This window comes from Mustela erminea, chromosome 1 (assembly GCF_009829155.1).
Source record: "Mustela erminea isolate mMusErm1 chromosome 1, mMusErm1.Pri, whole genome shotgun sequence".
In the NCBI taxonomy this organism is placed as follows: Eukaryota; Metazoa; Chordata; class Mammalia; order Carnivora; family Mustelidae; genus Mustela; species Mustela erminea.
This window is the reverse complement of record NC_045614.1, coordinates 123,484,984-123,507,871: the sequence shown is the minus strand read 5'-3', so window position 1 is coordinate 123,507,871 and position 22,888 is coordinate 123,484,984. Positions and strand designations below refer to the sequence as shown.

At 34.9% G+C, this 22,888-nt stretch overlaps 1 protein-coding gene and 1 long non-coding RNA gene across 12 annotated transcripts in view; one reads left to right on the top strand and one right to left on the bottom strand.

Moving 5' to 3' along the window:
• The window catches only part of NLGN1 (neuroligin 1), an 830,123-nt gene that overhangs the window by 229,460 nt on the left and 577,775 nt on the right, over positions 1-22,888 (top strand). The gene's annotated exons all lie outside the window — the stretch shown is intronic.
• LOC116589096 lies at positions 801-16,192 on the bottom strand. Its single transcript, XR_004285197.1, has 3 exons — positions 16,183-16,192; positions 7,985-7,990; positions 801-934 (listed from the first exon to the last, which is right to left on the bottom strand). It is a non-coding gene; the product is annotated as an uncharacterized LOC116589096 (long non-coding RNA).

The following is a 22,888-nucleotide window of genomic DNA, read 5'->3' as shown; positions in this document are numbered from 1 at the left end:
ATGCTTTGATCCCTGATTCACACATTTTAGAGCATTGCTGGCTTCAAATCTTGATGTGTGTACTGTTGCTATTTATTTGCGACTTTCTGAGCTTGTTTGTCTCCCTTTTTTGGGTGTCTTTCCTTCACTGCTTTCATCATTTGCATGCTTGTGTTTGTTTTTAGCTAGAGGATATATTTGTGTGGTTCTATATTTTGTCAAAATCCCTTATGACACTAGGCCCCCACCTCAATATCAATCTTTCAGATTAAGTATGATGCCTGAAAGTCATATATTTTTGTTCTGAGTTTACTTACTTCTTGTATTTAATTGATAGATCAGCAGGTTTCCTCCTTTTGCATTCTGCTGGTCTATGTAGGTCATCTGTCCTAAATATATAGCAAGAGAAAATGTGGCATATGTTCTAGTAAAATGAGTGTTATTCTTGCCATTTTGTAGAAACCTCCATGACTTGAAAACAATGGAGGCAGGTGAATTAGGTTTCACTATGTCAGCCCCAAGCTAAATGGAGCTTCATCTTTTCCACACAGTGAAAGCATCTAGAGGGAATGCAAAGTAGTTTCCATTGTACAATGAATCACTCATTAAAGTTAATTGACATCCATGGAACACTTGTTTCAGATATCACAGCTATTGGGGCAAAATCTGGTTATCAAAAAAAGGGAGAAAAGGGGTGGCTCCCCTACCTCCCATCTGCAGGGTATACATTCTAAGAGCTGCAGTGGATGAAACTGAAACTGCAGAAAATGCTGAACCCTATATATACTATGTCTTTTCCTACGCATAAGTACCTAATGATAGTTTAATTTATAAATTAGACACAGTATGAGATTAACAACAATAATAATAACAGACAATTATAACAATATACTGTAACAAAGCTTATATGAATGTGGTCTTTCTCCAAATATCTCAGTGTACTTTACTCATCCTTCTTTCTCTTGTGATGATGTAAGATGCGTACATGATGAGATGTCACAGTGCCATAGCGTTAAGCTAGGACATAACGTTAAGTTACTATTGTTTTAAATTTTTTTTATTTCAGATTTTTTTTTTAATTTGTCAGAGAGAGAGAGAGAGGGAGAGAGAGAGAGAGAGAGAGAGCACGGCAGACAGAGTTGCAGGCAGAGGCAGAGGGAGAAGCAGGCTCTCTGCAGAGCAAGGAGCCCGATGTGGGACTCCATCCCAGGACGCTGGGATCATGACCTGAGCTGAAGGCAGCCACTTAACCAACTGAGCCACCCAGGCATCCCAAGTTATTATTGACCGTCTAAGGCTGCTGCAGTGGGTCATCTACTTCTGGATGGTGGTTGACCACAGGCAACTGAAACCATGGAAAGTAAAACTCGCTAAGGGTGTTCTACAGTACTTTTTTAACTTTTAATTTTTTTCCCAAGATTTTATCTATTTATCTGAGAGAGACAGAGAGAGAAAGAGAGGGAGGGAGAAAGCACTGAGGGAGAGTGACAGGGTAAAGCAGACTCCCAGCTGAGCAGGAAACCTGATGGGGAGAGAGGTGTCCAGAACCCAGGACCTTTGGATCATGACCTGAGCTGGAGGCAGATGCTCAACTGCTCAAACACCTGAGCCACCCAGGCTCCCCTGGACCAGTTTTAACTTGCACCAGTTGTTTGACTTATCGAGGTTTTATGGTGGAAGGGAAATACTGAGATATGCCTCTGTTTTCCTCATGGAAACGAGAGAAGAAAATATGACAAAAACAACTTGTAAAAAAGTTTTTCCCCATTTTAAAAAAAACGTGAAAAAAGTAATTTCATATGCTGTAAAAAAGAAAGTACTTGCATATATATATAGGAACTGGTGCCAAAAATAAATAAATAAATAAATAAAGTACATTGGAAAGGTACCTTAAAGAACTATGCCAAACAAAAGAAGCTCCTAGGGATATTAAAACCACCCACAAATGAAATTGGGAAAAAAGCTGCCGTTGAAAGATGACTAGAAATGTATTGGAAGTTGAACTGGGAACTATTTCGACATGCTCCATTTCTAAATGTGCTGACTTTTCTGCACTCGTATGTCTGGTCAGGGTCAGTAACTGTGACCAGAAAATGTTCAAGTATAGATCAGTGATCTCACAGACTCCTGAAAGCTAAGTTCGTTGAATATTATCCATTTAAAATCTGTAAATCAGTGCTATTCTTTTCCATTATGAGTAGTCTTTTTCCCAGAGGAATCCTGCCTGAGGAGTAGGAGTGCATTGTTTGAAAGAACTGAGCAAGTGTTTCTTAGGTGTTTTTCCCCTTTAGCAAACCGTTGGGAAGATGGAGGAGTCTACAGCATGAAGCATGCTGTCATTATATTTATTCTGGGCCTTTTCAGCACTGTAATTTATTTCTGTGAATTCTATTCCAAAACAATATGAATTGTTAAAAAATGTACTTCTTCACAAAAAGAAACAATTGGACTGGATTCCTATTAAATTATGCACATATCTTACCTAAGAGAATGGTATTTTCTGAATAATAAAAATCATATCTTTTTGCAAAAACAAAATACTTAAAATCCTTAACAGTATATTTTTAAGGGCTGCTCTCCCCGTTAGACCTAAAATGAACTTTTGAAAAATTTTAATTCCCTGAAAGCTCACTACCTCTTTTATTTAGAACAGATTATATCCTCCATCTCTTGTCTTTATAACTAAGATGCTCCCTTCTGGAAATGAACACTTGAATCAGTTTCTAGTTTGTAGAAATACAGAATCGTTTTATTGTACATAGAGACTCTTACAGAATAAGTATGGCCAGATCATCACTTTTATGAAAAAGAAATGACCAGCTTGGGGAAGGGAACCATTAAAAGTCTAAAAAATGAGCACTAGACAGAATTAGCAATTCCCTGTCCTGTGATCCTAAGGCAAAGGGTAAGGAAGTTTCCAGTCATTGAGCATCCACTGTGGATAAAACACATTTCTCACACCTTCACATGTGTTTTCATGGACTTCTCATCACCACCATGCAGGGTGAGTGGAACTGTATGGTGTGTGGTATATCTCATGGATGAGGATACTGAGCTCATTCAGCTAGTGAGTAGGTCTAGGTTTGAGTTCAAATGTGAAGGCCTCTAAAGTTTAATGCCCTTCTCTCTAAATCACACTGCTTGCATTATTTATTGTTCTTTTATAGTGTTTCTATTTAAACACTTACCAAACTGCTTTAAATTTTCACTGCTGTATGTGTGCTTCAATGTCAGAAGCCACAATGGGCGCATCTCAGTGCTCATCAAATATTCAGTATTAGTGACTGGCAGTTGGTTGATTCTTACAAATATTTGTTAAATATATGCCAAGATGGAAAGCATTTACCAAGTACATCTTCCTCCATTTGTCAAACAAAGATGGTAGTATGGCATACCTGTCAAAGCATTTAGATATTCTGAAGATCATTGTTAAGCAAATGTGTAGTTATATTTCTACTCATGCGACAAGGTTTATATAATTGACACTGAAGACACCAACATGTGTAAACAGTGCTTAACTTCTGTCTACTTGAGTCACCTTACCAAAAAAAAAATCCTTTAAGTACGTGTTCAAAATAGTATTGTCTAGAACAATGTGGGAAAAATAAAAAGATACATATTTAAAAGGAAAGCATTGACATTTCCCCTATGTGGTGAGTGCATTTCTTAATGTGCAAAGGGAAAAATAAACTGTAAGTGAGATTTGAAATAGTAGTGACCAAATCCTTTTGGTAAATTGTTTCCATAATGAAGTTATAACTATTCATGTTTTGGGATTCATCATTGGTATTAGTTTCTAGTTCCCACTGATATTATAATGGAGTGTTGCCCAAGTGTTTTGTTTACATGCCTGACCTCTTCTCCAGGAGCACCTGGAGGGCTTAGACTGACTATTCATCTTGTAGCCCTGCAGGTGGTTAATGGGTGAATTCATACTTTACTATGCATACTGTTGTGTGTCATTGAGGATGCAAACTGTGATATAGTCAAAAAGAAAAAAGAAATCACACCTAGGCTGGAAACACTAGTCCCAAATCTTTTCTTCAATGTCTCTTGACTTTGAGTTCCTGATAAATGAAATTATAACATTGCAGTAGTTAAAAAAGTCTTTGCTTGTTCTGACAGTCATATACTATTGACATAGGTAAACATTAGCCTAAGGATCCTCTTTTTAAAAATTAAATTTCCTGTAAATAGGATACACTGATGCAATTCTGGACCAAATCATAAGCTCTGACCAAAATGTGTATCACTTTAAATGAGCTATATTTAGTGAGAGTTTAGTGAGAATTCTCTATGAAGAGAGTTGAAAGTATGCTTAGTGTATTCATGTTAGAACAGTTTATTGTTTTTGAAGGAAGATTATGTTAAGTTAGAAACAATACACTTCTGTTCTAATTGGAGGATGTCAGAGTTTAAGGATCTTTTCTCTTGCACAGATTTATGATTAACAGATCAATCATTCCCTAACAGGAACTCTCTTGATAATGCAGACTTTCTTTGAAAATGATCCCAGCTCTTTTTGGATGTGTCATAGATTCATTGCTATCCTGAGGGTGAACACTCTGCTCCAGTGACAAATTAAAAAAAAAAAAAAAAGTCTGCATTTGAATGACTAATAATTAAAATTATAATAAAGATGAACAACTTTATAATAGTGGTTTTTTTATTGTATCCATCACCAAACATCTTGAATTTTAAAAATTATGTAGTTTTTAATTGCACTATTAGAACTATTGAAAATACACATTAATGAACAGAAGGGTCATTATCCTAACTCACATAAAAAGCAAATGTTAACGTTTTATTGTATATTGCTTAAGATCAGTTCTTTTGCATATATTCAAAATAGAAACTCTTTGGACTGGAAATACAAAAATTAAAGAACATGCACATAAAATAATAATTACATTGTATTTTATGTATTTTATCCTGCTTTTTTTACACAGCAATAGATTGCAAACATCTATGTATGTCAATAAATCTAAAGGAAATATAATTTGCATGACTGCATATAGCCTTTTATGGATATAACATAATTATTTGTTGGGCATTTAGGTTATTTCCAAGTTAATTTTTTAAATAATGCCATAATGGCATACTCATACACACACACACACACACACAAGCATGCACATACACATATACGTTTGTGGGCTTTTCTGATTATTTCATTGGAGTAAATTTATAGAATTAATAAGTGTGCACTCTTTTTTTTTTATTACATTTAGAAGTATAACTAATTGAAGCTTATAATACATTTCCCAAACACCCCTCACCCAGCTTCCTTTAACATTAACATGTAGTATAAATATAATGTACTTAAGGAAACCAGAGAATTACATTGGTATGATACTATTATCTAAACTGTAGGGGTGCCTGGGTGGCTGGGTCAGTTAAGCATCTGTCTTCTGCTCTGGTCTTGATCCCCAGAGTCCTGGGATTGAACCCCACACTGGGCTCCCTGCTCAGCAGGAAGTCTGCTTCTCTTTTTCCCTCTGCCCCTCCCCATGCTCATGTTCTCTTTCTCTCTCAAATACATAAATAAGAATCTATAAGAATATTCTAGAATAGAAAATATTCTATTTTCCCTCATTTTTTGCCAACTAATTTTGACATTCATGAGTAAATCTTGTCTGCAACAATTACTACTATGGCATTTCCCCCGTGGATATTTTTCTGTTTTCCCTCTAACTTGATGCTACACTTTTTAAATAATTTGTTTTTTTATTTATAATTGTGGATATTTCAGAAGTAAAATGTTCAAAAAACAGTAAAACAAGTATGTATGCATTCCTAACCTGATTTAATAAATTGGTGACATTTGGTACATTAACTTTGGATCTTTTATTTTTGCACATGGTTTTTCTGTTTGATATTTTTTTAGAAAGAAAACCTAACAGATATGGGTAAATTCCCTTCTCTTGTCCCTTTACTCTCCATTCCTCTCTGAGAAGTTGGCATTTATCAATCACATGCACTTTTAATTACATCCATGCATATATACTTAATACATCATAAATATTATAAAATATTAATTTATTTCAATTTTTTATCTAAACCATGTCATACATATACTTTCTCTACTTGCTTTTTATCCATCAACATTATCATTATATCTTTCAAATTTATCATTGTTGATACATATAGGTCTAGTTCATACATTTTAACTGCCAAATAATATTCCATGTATTCTAGGAAATATGCTTGAGATTCAACATTTATTTAACATATTTGTGAAGCAGTTATGATTGGGTTAGAGAATATTCTATTCTCTGACATTAGAGAAGATCCATTAAAGAGAAAGAAGATTTAAATTTTTAAGATAAATATTGTATCATTGTTTATAATAGCAAAAACTTGGAACAAGGAAAACTTCTTAATAATATGTTATATTTTCACTAAAAAGAAAAACAAAACAAAACAGGATAAATAGGTGAGGTGATAGCTATGTTCACTTGATGACAGGAGTCCTTTCACAATATAGTTCTACATCAAACGATCAAGTTATATGCTTTAAATATCTTATAATTTTATTTATTAGTTATGCCTCAGTAAAGCTTAAGAATAATGTTATATCTCATTCATTCATTTATATAGCCTACAAATGTGTATTTATCATCTGTTGTAGATACTAGGGATGCAGTGTGCTTTCTTTCTGAAGCTTATAATCTAGAAGAAAGATACAGGCTTGTGAATAGTAATATACTTGTCTAAATGCTATTTTTGGCATCTTTCCCGATTATCACAAATTCAGAACAAAGGCAGTGATCTTCAAATTTTCCTTAAGAAGAAACTAACTAGACTTCACAGATGTGATAATTACCAAATCTCAGTTATTGGAAGATAGCTCTCAGTGTGGTTGGGCTTCCAGGAGAAGAAAAAATAAAAATAAGGTGTGAGTAGAAGTGATGCGGAGAGGCACACACAGTTAAATTAAAAGGCATATAATTTAAAATGAGCGCATGAAATGGCAGTTAGGATAGTGGGAAGGATGATGCAGGACGAAGAAACTATACTGAGGTACAAGACATATAGGAGACATATCTGGAGGGGACTTTCAGTTCTTGTAGTTTCCTCATGGTGGCTAAGTATGTGCGCCCTGGAGGAGGATAACCATGAGTGAAAATCTCGCTTGACCCTTCTTAACTGGTGTGATCATAGGTGGTCCACTTCCTCATTAAGTCTTGTGTCTTGTTTTTTAATCTCTGATATTGGATACTAATACTTGGTTCAGAGGGATGGAACAAGGTTATAATGATATGAATAAACCCCATGCATAGCCCTTAGTAGGTCATCATAAATATCACAGCTGTCACTGCTATATTTGCATGCTCTGTTTAATTTTTTCCTATCAACATGAGAAAGTCATTACAGTTATTTTAAGCAACAAAATAATTACTTTTGAAAAATTGGGATGGGGTAATACTTTATTTTCATTTTGAGTTTAATTTACCTTACATATTTACGCTTTTTGTTTGTTGGTTGGTAAGAGCATAAGTTCTACTCTGGTAGAAAATTTCTATTCTAAAATGCAGTATATCAACCGTAGTCACCATGTTATATACAGAGATCCTTAGATCTTTTCATATTACAGTTTTTATTTTATTTTATTTTATTTTATTTTAAAGATTTTATTTATTTATTTGACAGAGAGAAATCAGAAGTAGGCAGAGAGACAGACAGAGAGAGAGGGGGAAGCAGGTTCCCCTGCAAGTAGAGAGCCTGACGTGGGCCTCGATTCCAGGACCCTAAGATTGTGACCTGAGCTGAAGGCAGAGGCTTAACCCACCGAGCCACCCAGGCATCCCTCATTTTACAGTTTTTAGAAAGAAATTTGTACCCTTTTACCAACCTTTCCCTATTTTCCCCATATCTAGCCCCTGGGAACCATTTTTTTTTTTTTAAGATTTTATTTATTTATTTGACAGAGATCACAAGTAGGCAGAGAGTCAGGCAGAGAGAAAGGAGGAAGCAGGCTCTCTGCGAGAGCCTGATGCAGGACTTGATCCTAGCATCCTGGGATCATGACCTGAGCCGAAGGCAGAGGCTTTAACCCACTGAGCCACCCAGGCGCCCCTGGAAACCATTTTTTTACTTTATTTGTATGAGTTTGACTTTTTTTTAGATTCCACTTATAAATGGGACTGTACAATCCTTGTCTTTTTCATCTGGCTTATTTCATTTAGCATAATGCCTTTAAGGACCATCCATGTTGTCACAAATAGCAGGATTTTCTCTTTCCCATGGCTGAGTAATATTCTGTTGTGTTTATATAGACCACATTTCCTTTAAACGTCTGTTGATGGACACTTAGGTTGTTTGCTGTATCTTGGTTATTGTGAATAATGCTGCAATGAACATTAGAGTACAGATATCTTTTCCATACCCTGTTCTTACTTCTTTGGGATACAAACCAAGAACTGGGATTACTGGATCATATGGTGGTTCTATTTTTAATTTTTTTTAGGTATCTACATACTGTTTGCTATTGTGGCTACACCACTTTATATTCCTGGAATGACTGCATTCCTAATTTAAGATGGAACAGTGTGGTAGCAATTTGCGTAATGACTTGAGGGGCTTAAGAGACAGTAAGACTTCTTATGAAGGGGTTACATTTGTTGAGTGTGTAGAGGGCAATGTGGCATAATATGTTAACACTTTGTTTGTATTAGTTTCCTAGAGATGTTGTAACAGAGTACCATACACTGGGTGGCTTAGTTATTACTACCAGAAATTTATTTTCTCATAGTTCTGGAGGTTAGAAATCTGAAATCAAGATGTCAGCAAGGTCTCAGCAACACTCCCTCTGAAGATGCTAAGAAAGGATCTAGGTTGTGGTCATACTTTGGTTTGTGGCAGCCTAGCTCCAATATTTTTTTTTTTTTAAGATTTTATTTATTTGACAGACAGAGATCACAAGTAGGCAGAGAGGCAGGCAGGGAGAGGGAGGGGGAAGCAGGCTCTCTGTTGAACAGAGAGACAAACATGGGGCTCGATCCCAGGACCCTGAGATCACGACCGGAGCTGAAGGCAGAGGCTTAACCCACTGAGCCACCCAGGTGCCCCAAACTCCAATATTCTTATGGCATTCCCCCTGTGTCAATGTCTGTGTCTTCACGTGGCTTTCTTTTTATGACACCAGTCATATTGGATTAGGAGCCCATTCTACTCTAGTATGACCTCTTCTTAACTGATTGCATCTGTAACAACCTTATTTCCAAATAACATCATGTTTGAGGTGCTGGGGGTTAGGACTTAAACGTATGAATTTGGGAAGACACATTTCAACTCATAACATTTTTTTTCTAAGGTCAGGATTAGACGGTTCTTTCTAGGTCTTCCATAGGACGATGGTAAGGATTACAAGTAAGAATTCATAACTACTTTTCAGTTCTAATTTAAGTTTTGTAGTAGAACCAGTTGCCTCTGCTCATTGGTGCTATCTAAAAACAAATGTCACCATTCAAATATTGGGCAAATGTGGGATGGTATCTATAACTTCTCTTTGTTGATACATGTAGTTCTTGGATCAGGTTATTTAAAATTAAGTGATGTCAGGTTTTAACAAAACAAAATACAAATATTGTTTTCAATATAATTAAAACCATGTGAGGAATATGCATGTGTATATATGTCTGAAATTTGACATGTTAAAAATAAATGTTATTCTTATGATTTTTTTTTTTTGCCAAAATTGTCTTTCGGTTGATTTTTCCTATAAATAAGGAAAAAAACAGATAAATCCAAAGTATCAGCTGATTTACTAAAACTGATAGTTTTGACTCAGATCTTGATTTCTATACAGTTGAAAACTACCATCATTATTCTGAGTATATAGAAAAAGCTTAGAAAGTGCTTGGTGTTGTGATGCGACTATAAATTCTACATCTCAGATGTGACATGGAAAGTGGTAGAGTACTGAATTGTTTTACTGCATCCATTTCATTTTTATGTTAACTATTGTCCCATTTCTTGATGCTGAGAGAGATAAGTTTACATTTTCCTGGTCTCATTTTAACTAAGAGTAAAGAAGAAAAGTGATGTGCACCTCATTCTTTACATGAGGATTATAAGGTATCATGGCTGTTTCTTCTTTCTGGAAAAATACTTTCGGACTCAAAATACAGTGCTGTTGAGTGTGATGAGATGAGAAGTAGAAGTATGCCATTTGTTAATTATGAGTTATTTGTGATGTTTTCAGAAATTCCATAAGTAGTTCAATTTAAAAATAAAAAAATGGGCAAAGTGTATGAAGTCATTTTGGAAACAAAATGTCATTAGTGAAGGTGTATTTTTTCATATACTGAACTAATAAATAGTTCAGAAAGTCCTTTGCATATTTATCAAAATGTCATCTTCAGGTACTGGGTTGGAAAATTAGTAACTGTTGGAGTGTGTGACTGTTGAAAGGTGTTACTATATGCAGGGGCCCAACTTTTTAGCTCTTGGCATAAAGCAAAGATGTTAATCATAAGTGCTGGGATTTAAAATGTCAGAAGATTTAAGCATAAAATAAAGGCCAAAAGTTAAGCATCTATTGTACTGTAAATCCCAATGTACAAAAAGAAAACACAGTATTTTAAAAGTACTTAAATAAGTATTTAAATAGTAAATAGTAAATAGTATCAATATTTACTATAATGGCTAAGAATGACATAGATAGTAAACAGCTTTATAGGATATAATGGCAGATTCCTTAATTTTATTTTTATAAGATGGTTTGCCTTGGCTTTTTGGATTGCCTGAGGAATAGTGTATTGTTAGTGCACACGTCACACCTATACCGTTTATTCTTAGATGTATATGCAGCTATTAATATGTTTGGGAAATGACAGTTTTGTTTCCCTGACAAAATCTTTAGCAAATGGAAGAAGTAGCATAAAACCTCTAATGAAATAATACAGGATTGGATCATATCCCTTAACATAACCACATTGGAAGAGAGAAGACCTGAGTAAGAAATGACTCCATGTTTCACGAGATTTGTAACAATATTTCTGCTCTGACTTTATATTCGGCTTTTTTTTTTAAGGTTTTATTTATTTATTTGACACACAGAGAGAGATCACAAGTAGGCAGAGAGGCAGGCAGAGAAAGAGGGGGAGGCAGGCTCCCTGCTGAGCAGAGAGCCGGATAGGGGACTGGATCCTAGGACCCTGAGATCATCACCTGAGCCGAAGGCAGGGGTTAACCCACTGTGCCACCCAGGTGCCCCTATTTCCCAAAAATGTCACATGTCACATATACTTTACCCATTTGCTCCTCCCCATGATGCAGACAAACAAGGTAGAAGAGCCCATTTGATCTGTGAGGAAACTGAGCCTCTGATATTTGTAGTATCTGATCCAAGAGCAAGCTCTAGCAACTGCTTGAAAGACCTGGGACTGGAATATGGGTCTCCTAGAGGTTGGTGCTCCACTATAGAATTGTACAGAAAATGATACTTTGAATGCAGATAAGGATTTAGAGTTCAGCAAAGTTCAAACAAGGAAGGAATGATTTGTTTGTAGTTATGAAGTTGTACTTGTCTTTAAGGTTTTAGCAGATTAACATTTGAGAATTATATGCTGCCTTTCTTCCAAAGAGAATAGAAGAAATGTTCAAGTGTTCTTCATCTATACCTGTGGGATAGCACAGAGTGATATTGTAGTGAAGAAAGACTGAGCCAAATGCTTAAGTGAGCTGCAAAAGGTTGCTATTTACGGAAGGGTCTGTTCTGATATCTGATGATGTAGAAATCCTTCATGGGTGCAGGTTAAATCCTGGATGAATTCTCCATGACTTTGGACAAGTTATTAAACCTCTGATAACGTCTGTGCTTCATAGTACAATGAGATATTGGTGATACCTCTTGGATAGAGTTGATTAAATGATTAATGATTAAATGATTAAATGAGAGAACACATGTAAATTGCCAAAGAGAGGCCTGACACATTTGAGAAGATAGACATACTCTTTCCCTCTCTCTCTTCTCCCTACCACCTAAGACACTTTATTATTTCAGCCTAAGTTGTATTACTTCAACCAAATCTAATACTATTTACCTCATTACCATATTTATAAGTATTTGTAGTTATATCCTCAAGTTTAAGCACCTTTTATAGAATACCTCTTTCAGTTGTGTTGTTTTATTACCCTTGCTGAAAAGTAGAAGTCATTGTCACTATATAACAGCACATATGGTTATATATTACTCATTATTCAGGGGACATTTGGAAGGAGACAGATGTGCAGGGACTCACTGTAGGTTTTGCTCATTTTAGGGTTGTCAATAAACAGTTGATATCACCGAATAAAGGAATTTGGAATGACCTGAGTGATATTTTTAAGAACTGTTATGGTATGACAAGGGAGCTGGTTTGTGACAGATAAAGTTTTTGTTCAAGGATTAAATGGAGATTTTAGGAAATTTTACATATGATTTCAAAGATTTACCCTATCTGGATCATTTTTTTTTTCTCTAAGCGTAATAGAGAATAACTGTACGTGATCAAAATGGCATTTTCTTGATGCTGTGAAATGTATCCCTAGGTGACTGAGCAAAATAAGTTGCCAAAACATGTAATGAGCAGTCAAATTGTAAAGAATATGTTCAAAAACAGTGATTTCAGTGATTCATATTGAATCATTTCTTTGGCAATAATTAGGTACCAGTACTAGTTAACTCCTGATGCAACTCTTAGTATATAGTGAGGTGTCATATCATCCACATAGAGGAAGGTTATGTCTTCCCCTTTATTATGGTAGATCCTTATGGAAAAGGTTAAGTAACTTGTCCAGGATTATGTAGCTTGGGATTGAACCCGTGCTTGCCTGATACAAAAGCCTACAATTTGATACTATTCTGAATGCTGATATCAGAGCATTAAGGTATATGTCAAGAGAAGAGCCATTAAAATATAGCCCGTTTAAAAAAAAATATATATATATATAGCCCATTTTACTCTTTTTAAAATACTGGCCTGGTCTGTCATGGTAGCATACCTGTTAACTATAATTTTTGTGGTAATATGAAAATACAAATTTTTTGGAAAAGGAAGGGAGTATCAGGCATGGTGCCAAGTATCTTACCTACATTATTGCATTTAGTTCTTAGAACAACCCTGTAGGCTCAGTGGTATTATCTCATTTTACACAAGATGACAATGGGGCTTGGAGAGGATAAGCATCTTGTTAATGTCCCATAACTAGTTAGTTAGGCATCAGAATGCAATCTGAAAGTGACTATGATATCCATTTTGTTGTTTTGTTACCTTTCGATTACATGCAGTCAGTCAATAATCATTAGTGTTTAAAGATCTAGGCTAAGGTGATAAAGTTTTGTTTCATTTTCTGGAGTAATAAGAGCGAAATTAAAAGTATATGCAAAATAACAAGCTTCTTTTGTCACATCTCTGTAAAAGATGAAAGAAAATATAAAAGCAATCAATAGTAGAATGGTCTTGTCTGAAATGTACATATTTCACATATGAATTACTATTTATCTTATCAAGCATATTTATTGATCCCTTATTGTATACCGAGAATTACGCATTGGCATTATTATCCCAGTTTTAAGATGAGGAAATGGAGGCTTTAGAAGTTTAAATAACTTATCCAAGGTAACAAGCCTTGAAGAAGCTAAACTTTGAATAATGTCTGGATAACCACGAAGTCTGTGCACTTTATCACTATCATATCTTGGGCTGAAGAGGAAACCCTATAGGGAAAAAATGTGGTAAATTTTGAATATGTTATTCAATGCTATAGGAAAATTTGTTAAAGAAATAAAAGACAATCCTTTCAGAAACTCTGTATCTGCATAAGATACCATTACTGACGAGTTACGATGATAGTATATTAAAGATGGAAGCCCACTAATTATTAGAATAGCTTCTAAAATTTCTAGTGTAAAGACCATTTCTAAAATTATTTTTTTCCACCTTAAGGTAAATAAAGACATTATATAAGAATTAGAGAGTGCCAGTTGGGATGAGAGGTTTATAAACTTGGAGAAAATGATCCAGACTAGGACAGATTTTTCTGGCTCCCAGGAGTTTGTAAAGTAATAGTGATTTGAGATCTACTTTATTATTACAAAAAAACTATTTTTTTCATGCTTTTGCATGATGAGATTATTTAGACTAAATTTCTTTTTTTGCTTACATTCAGTCGACATGGTAGCATTGTCTTCTCCATACTGACTAGAACCTTTTCATTTTAAAATTATATATGTACGCATGCATGTATGTATTTTTATGTCTTGTTTTATTTAAAAAATTTTAAAATTATGATAGGAAAAACATAATAGAAAATTTGCCATGTTGTCAAAACCAGAAGTTTTGATTAGCACATATATGCCTTTAATTTGTAAAATACATTGATTATTTATATATGTGTTTCTTAGTCTTTAAGAATACAAAGTTTTGTATTTGGGAGGAGAGGTTTTGTATGTGGTATAATGGAGGAGAGGAGCAGAAAAAGAGAAGAAATCCTGTTGATTAAGCGTTTAGAAATGATTGCAATGATGTCCATATGGATCTTCATGAAATATTTTTATTCTAACATGGATAAATGTCAATAGAAAACCTTTTTAATTTTTTTTTTCCTTTTTTGGTCCTCTAAGTAGCTGATTTTCAAAATGCCAGAATCTCAGGCTCTTATCATACATCTCTCAGTTGACCTGCCACCTCAGTCTCCAGAAGTGACCATTTTAATGCATTTAGGAGCTTCAGGTAATAATCTGAGTGATTTATTAGAACAAATAAACAGTAAATAAATCTCCAAGAAGCCCTTACATAGAAGAACTCCTTTGAAAATTAAACCTTCATAAATAAGAAAAAAGTGATTATAAGTAGGAAGGGTATCCCTTTTCCCAAGAGTTTTAACTAATTCTTTTATTCTTGGTGGCTGCTAATACTTTATTAACTACCATTTAGTGATGTCAGGAACCAAGCTAGATATTTTGTAAACATGTAATTTAATGTTTGCCAAAACATTTGAGGTTGGTGTGTATATGGAAAAGGTTAAGGAACTTGTCTAAGATTATGTAGTTTGGGATTGAACCCGAGCTTGTCTGATGCAAAAGCCTATGATCTTTTCTATTATGTCATTATGCAGTGTACTAAAAGATAGAGGAATGGTTCCATGGCATACCACTCAGAAATAAAAAATAATGAATTATTGATGCGCTCAACAACTTGGATGAAACTCAAAAGAATTACGCTGAGTGGGGAAAAAAAAAATCCCAAAAGATTACATACTCTGTGATTCCCTTTATATAAAACTGACAAATTTTAATATGTCAAATGTTAATATGACAAAATTATAGAAATGGGGAACAGATTAATGGTTGCTAAGGGTTAGAGACGGAGTGAAGGTAGGAGGGGGCAAGTGGGAAGTGAATGTGGTTATAAAAGAGCAACATAAGGGATCATGTCAGGGATGAAATTATTCAGAATTTTGACTGGTGTAGGATACATGAAACTATAAATGTGATGAAAGTGCATAGAACCACACATACACACACATACACACAAACAACACCCACATAGTAACATGTATGCGCATACATACATATACAATACACGCATACACAGAAGAACAAGTAACCTGGGGAAATCTGAATAAAGTCAGTGGACTGCATGAATGTCGATATCTTGCTTGTGATATCATACTATAGTTTTGCAAGATGTCACCATTAGGGGAAACTGGATAAGGAGTAATGGGGTCTTTCTCAGTATTTTTTTTTTTTATTGCATATGAATATATAATTACCTAAAAAAAGAAGTTCAGTTTTTAAAAGGACAGGAAAGGGAACCTGGAAAGAGAAACTTCCAGTGAGCTTTGGGGCCTGCTGGTCTTCCTTGCTTTTTAAACAGCCAAAGTCCTGAAATAGTGATACCTCTGAGAGATCATAGAATTTGAGCAGGTTAACAGGCAGATCAACAGGACTGAACATTAGCCAGTCTACCCTTCTTGGCCCCTTATAGTGGCCATTCAGCCCTCGATAGATGCTAAAATATAGAGATTACATATGCTATCTTTTCCAGTTAATACAATATTTTGTGTGCTTTTTTTTCTAGGTGAATGTGGCATGTTAAATGTATGAATGATTTTATGTGTATACCTTTGATGTATTTTTCATATAAATTTACATATTGCAAAATGCACTTACTTCAAATATGAGTTTTATTTTATGTGGTAGTCAGTATAAACTGAGATAGTGAGTAAATATCCCTCCTTAGTGTTAAGAATGCCCAAACATTTCCCACACATTTCAACATACTCCAAACAATGCCATATTATGCTTTCCTATAATTACTTGTTTTCATGTTTCTCTCTTGACTAGACATTAAGTGCTAGAATTGTAGAACACATCTTCATTTCTTTGTGTCTCTCTTCTTTTTACCCTAAGCCCCAATGTCTGGCATAATGCCTTGCAAATAGTGATGCTTAATCAATGTCTGTTGAAATAATTTAAAAATGAATTGGGAGAAGAAGTCAGGTGATATGACATGCCTAACTATTCAGAGCACATTAAATTTCTAAGGGAGGGGAAGCCTACAGAATCAGAACTGAAAGTTCTGAGATCAGAGAAAGAATATTTCTGTAGCTGTCAGGCAAGTACTTTGTTGAGGGACCAGAGCAGGAGTATAAATGTTCAGACAACTGTAATCCAGGCCAGAAGAATGACTTGGAGATGAAGATTCACTCTAGCTATACAAATAGGAAATCAACCGATTATACAGGATGCTGTCTTCCACCAGACCCAAAGGTAGTGCCATCCTTCATCTGCTGGGGCCAGATGCTGGAATATTTTTCTGAGATTTGGGCTAGTCCAGAAACATGTACAAAATGTGTTTTACTTGCATTTAACTCCATGCATCTCATATTTCTTTTGTTGCTTTCATTGATCCATTTTCGTTTGCTTTAATTTATTAATAAATTTACCATTTAAAGTCTTCAAGTGGCCTCTAAATTAAAAACAGAAGTTAATTTTGACCTCCTTAGCAACATTTTTTTGTTTTGACCTGGAGCAGTTTCTTCACCAATGGGCAGAAATATTGTTGCCCACAGACCACCATACAGATTTGATAACTATATAACTGATAGCTATATAACTGATATGTAAAGCCTATGCATTCTGAACCTATGTTCTTTAAAAATTAATATAGATAGAAATAAAGCCGTGGATTTATAAATATTTTCATCCATGGGGAAAAAACTACCATAACTGGACAATTTTACTCTGACCCAGACACCATGTGCTAACCATTTACATAATCTTCAAAACAATCATCCTTTCATTGTACATTAATGTCCACATTTGGTGGATACAGTAATCGAACTTTGGAAACAATAAGTCATACACAAATACTTGAGATGGGATTACATTTGATCGCTGACTACAGAATCCTGTTCATACTGTGACACCCGAATGGCTATTTTCAGCCACTACCCCCGCAAAGACCTAGAGTTATATAATTTAATTTTCAGTTATATACAGATTCTGGTCCAATTTTTTGTTTTTGTCCAGCTCTGTGAGTGGAATTGTATATGTGTATCCCTCAGCTTGTCCCTTATCTTGCTATATGTGGAAGCAATTCTGATACCAGCTATTGAAACAGTTTCTGAATTGAAATATATCTAGTCAACCTAAGTGCCCATAGACCTTTAATGTGACAAGAGCAGTTCATTCTCAGAGATTCTGTTGCATCATCCAACAAATATATACTAAATGCCTACTATTTATTATTTAGTACTTTTTCTATGTACTGGGGAAACTGAGGTGAAAATGACATGGTTACTTGCTCTTAAGAAACTCATAAACTTGTAGGAGGGGTATGTAAGAAATAGTAGCAAAATAACTAGTGGTCTAGGTAAGAGAAAAGGCCATTGGTTATACAAAGAAGGAGGAACTTACCGTTGCTTAGTTATTATGAAGCCATGAAAGAACTAGGGCAAACTTCACAAGGAAAGTGATTCTTGACCTATGAATTAAGAAGTAGTGGAAATTATCAGATGAAAAAAGACCAGATTCATTCCAAATCATCCAAATGGATTCCATGGAGGTTTTAGGGCTACTTCAATAGTTTACCTTTACTATAGTGACTGTAGATGTAGAAGTGAAGGCCATAGCTGAAGATGGAGTTTAGAAAGGGATGCTGAGACTAGATTTTAAAAGATTTTGTACACTAACCAAGGGATTTAGTCTTCATTCTCATGGTAATGAAAGCCACTCATGGGTTAATTTTTTATTAGGATAGTGATGTGGTCAGATATGAATTTCAAAATGATCACGTTGGCAACATCATGGAAAAAAAGATCAGAAAAACCTGAAGGTGAAATACCACCTATGGGACCATAGACCTAATCTAGGTGAGAAATATTGGGGCCCATCAACTAAGACATTGACAGTGCAAATTGAAAAGATGGGCAGATTTTTAAGATTTATAGGAGAATATGTTTCTCTATAACATGTTGAAGTTGAAAAGACTATAATAACTGGGTGGTTTCATCAACTGGGAGAGAATATAGTTAAGTAGAGCAAGAGTAGCTGGGAATTAAACAAGTTTGGTTTAGGTATGTTGTGGAGTTTGAGTATGCTCTGAAAACCACTAGTTGGTACTGACCCAGCCTGTCAGTACGAAGATTTTCATTCTGCTATGTTATGTAGCCTGGTTGCAAATTATATACAATTAGATTTTAGAAGCAATCTAGAGTTGATGAAAGAGAAGTAGCAAATGAGGTTATTGAGGTTTTTGGTTAGAAAAAATGTGATTCACCAGGATAAAAAAGGATAAGAACAGAAAGATCTGAAGATCAGTAGAAGAAACCATTAGATGAAGGAATAAAGAATAGTATAATAAAATATGTTGGCCTCAAGGAAGAAAGACTTTGTTAAGAGTGGATTTATTATATTCTTACCGTTGAAGCTGAGGCCAGGAGAATGCCTGATGTAGTCCCTACGTCTGAGTCTGTAATCATTACACCATGAGAAACCAACTGCATGAATACCCTGACAAGACACTGACCATGGATGATTAAGACATGGAAACATGCTCCATGTCCTAAATAGTATGGCAAGTTCTATGACAGAATTTCTTTGGAAAGTACATGCTCAGAGAACAATTAATTATGATTAAGAATTCAGGGAATGTTCTACAAAAGAGAAAATATTGGACTAATACGTGTAAGGTATATAAGATTGTGGTCATAGGAAAAAGAGGAAGGAGTCAGAGGGAAATATTTTGGAATAGCAGATATTTTGAGGCTAGAATGAAAGAAGATGAGGATAGAAAGACTTGATCCTGTATAGAAAATGAGATTTTAAAAGCTTTTTGTTTTTGTTTTGTTTTGTTTTCCTTAGTAGGGTTATGAGTTTTTTGCTAATTTATGTGAATAATGCTGCAGATTTCTTAGAAATTTTGCTTATTTTTGCTTATTGATAAAATAACTAGTCTTAAAGTAATGTAGCACTGATTTAAAAAAGAAGATGTTATTTTAGGGATGATCAGAAGTATACTTTTAGTATAAAGAAATCATCACTGTCATAATTCTAGAAAATCCTAAAAGTAAATGCACAGGTAAAAGGTAATAATGTAATCATTGAATTCCTTTTAAATATAATCATCAGTTTTTTAGACCAATGTTCTCTGAACATTGTAGATGGCAGATTTTTAAAATTCTAAACAACTATATTTATTTTAAATTCTAATACCCTGAATGTCAAGCGATGGGATGAATCAAGGTTATGATCCTTGTGTTTGCTCAATGACACCATTTTATGACAATGAAAATATTCCAGCATATATTTGAAAGGTGTAATGCCAAGTAATTTAAGTTGGCGGTGGGGGGAGTTGGTTTTCAATCCAGTCAGACCTCTGTCATTGGGGTAAGGAAACTGAAGTAACTTTGGGGGTTGAATAATATATATAGCATATAAATATATATATTATATATATTTTTTATCAGAACATTCTTTGACTAATAGGTATATATATGAACATATATATCATGCATATTGAATATATGTATGAAATATATATGAAATATATATTATATATTTATATTATATATACATTTGATATATATAATGTAAGGTCAGAGAATGTTCTGAATCAAGAACTAAAACAAATGCACCGTTTCTGATTCCAGCTTAAGCAGTCTGATGCCTTGGAATTGGGAATTGAGACATGAGAAACTGGGCCGGATTTTCTTTCTGCTTCAGGCTACATTAAAGCAACAACAACAACAGCAAAACTAGAACAATTCATCTTAAAGATTGCCTGTTTGCTTCATGTTAAAACAATATTTTTCAAGAGAATAATGTTTACTAGTAGGAATTTAAGCTACATATTTTCATTTGAAATTTGTTAGGCTATCAAATACATGATGACAGGATCGACTTAACTTTGTATATGGTCAGACTACTCTTTCTTCAGACTATACGCAACATTTTTGTTCTGTGAGACGGGATAAGCAGAAGTTGTTTTATATGCTGAGCACTATTTTTTTTTTAATATGGTAAGGAAATAGAAACATGAAATCTTTGCTCCAAGCCAAGGTAACAAAATGACTTTATGGTCAGTGTTTGGATAGGGAAGAGGAATAGAAGATTGATGTTGTGATGGATAATAATTGACTCTTAGCTGTTCTCATTCTTCTAAAGCAAGGATGAATTTGCACTGATGCTTCCTTGCTGTCATTCTAAATAATATATTTCTGTGGCTCAAGCTGTTATCAGTAATTGTAAGTAGGTATTTTTGTGACAGTCAGTCCTCTGGAGTCTGCATGATGAATCTGTCCTTGGCCTCTACAACCCTCCCTTGCAGATGTGCTTGAGGTTTGCATCTCTGCACTCCCTCTTCTCAGGGGAGATGTGCACGGTCTTTCTGGAACTATTTTTATGGGTTACTCCCTGAATAAGAAGCATTTGAATGGTCTGATTAAGTACTTGGGCACTGGACTCAGACTATCAGTGACTACCTACTTGAAGGATGATCAGGGTAAGTTATTCAAGCTCTCTATACCAGATTCCTATACCGAGAATGGAAATATTGACAGTAACCTACCTCACAGGGACATTGTCAAGTTGAATGATAAGGCACGTAATGCCCTCAGTACGGTGGTAATAAGTGCTCAGTGATGATTCACTATTGTGCTTGCTATGATGTTTGGAAATTCATTGAACTACTCCAGTCAACCTCCTTATTTCTAAAACTATGTGAAATGTACTCACTAGGAACTGAGAGATGGTATAAGCCCTGTTTAGTAGGAAAATGGATTGTTAAGTTTGTTGGATCTGATTTGAACCTATGCCATTTACTGGGGTTTATCTATGGGCAATTTTTAGACTTCCTTTGCTCTTGTCTTCATTTTCAAAACAGTGATAATACTAATAATATCCACTTAATAGGGTTTTGAAAGAATTAGATGGGAGTGTATATATATATACCACTTCCCACAGTGGCTAATATAGTGAATTCAAGAAATGATACCTGTTGTTATTGCTAATATTATTTTGAATTTTTTCATTAAATGCTTCCCTTTATTATATTATCTCTGCCCCTGTATAATAATGATAGCTACTAGTACATAGGCCATGATTTTCCGTATTTAAGAGATGAGGCCTTTTAAATTGCTGCCTGAAGTGTCAATGAATTATATACCGGGAAGACATGGATGTTAAAACCTGAGGTTCCTATCAAATTTAGATATCTCTTTAGTTGGAAAAAATCTACCGAAGCTATTGTAATTTAAGAAGTTTGCTCCACCATGACAGAATATTTAAAGATTTTTATTAAATTGTCATCCTGTATAAGTTGCTGTTCTTGCAACTGTTGACAGAGATTAAAGCTGTGCTTTTCATTGCAGGGCATTCTGTATACAGCGTGCATATTTGTGGTTAGTTTTACAAAAATAAATTTAAATGTTGCTTCCTTCCATTTAGTATTAATATGCAGCTGGCATGTATTTATAAATGATGTATAAGTAGCTATTTTTTGCTCCTTTTAAAATACAGAGATTTCATTTGATTTGCTTTTCTTTCATTTTTATCCCCTTGTGTCCTCAGTGGAAGAAATGATCATCCTTACAATTTCAAGTCCTCCTTCCCTTTCCCCTCCTCTGTTCCCCATGACTTTAATACTGTTTCATGCATTGTGTGTTTGAAAACATGATGCTTAGTGAGTGCTGGTCCTATCATTCTGGGAAAATGATTTGACATTTCTCCAGGTCCCACTAGGCTTCCCTCAGCCTGTCACAATTGAGAATGAGGAATGAACTCCAGATGGGGGGAGGGGGGAAATCTCCCAGTGACCAGACAGTAACTGTTCCTGGGACTTGTAAAAGGTAAAGAATGAGAAAATACTGGGTTTGATGACCTAGAAGTAGTAATTCAAAATAATATTTCCCTGCCCTTTTTTCTGACTCTCTATTTTCATGAAATATTTTAATTACTTAACTTCCAGTTACTCACTTTTTTTCAAGATTTTATTTTTATTTATTTGTCAGAGAGAGCACACAGGCAGAGAGAGTGGCAGGCAGAGGCAGAGGGAGAAGCAGGCTCCCCGCTGTGCAGGGAGTCCAATGTGGGACTCGATCCCAGGACACTGGGATCATGACCTGAGCCAAAGGCAGCCACTTAACCGATTGAGCCACCCAGGCGTCTGCTAGTTACTCAACTTATTGTGAATGAATAATTTATGTTCACTCAATCTTAGATCCCATCCATACAATTAAGACATAGTCGTTCCCTTTACTTGGTTGATAAGACCAAATAAAATAATACATACGAAGGCCCAGGATAAACTATAAAGTTGATAAGGGTGTGTTTTGTATTATGCTTTGTACTTTGCAGATGTTTTCAAATGTCATCAGCATTTCAGGCTTAAGAGATGCCTCTTGTCACCATTTTGTA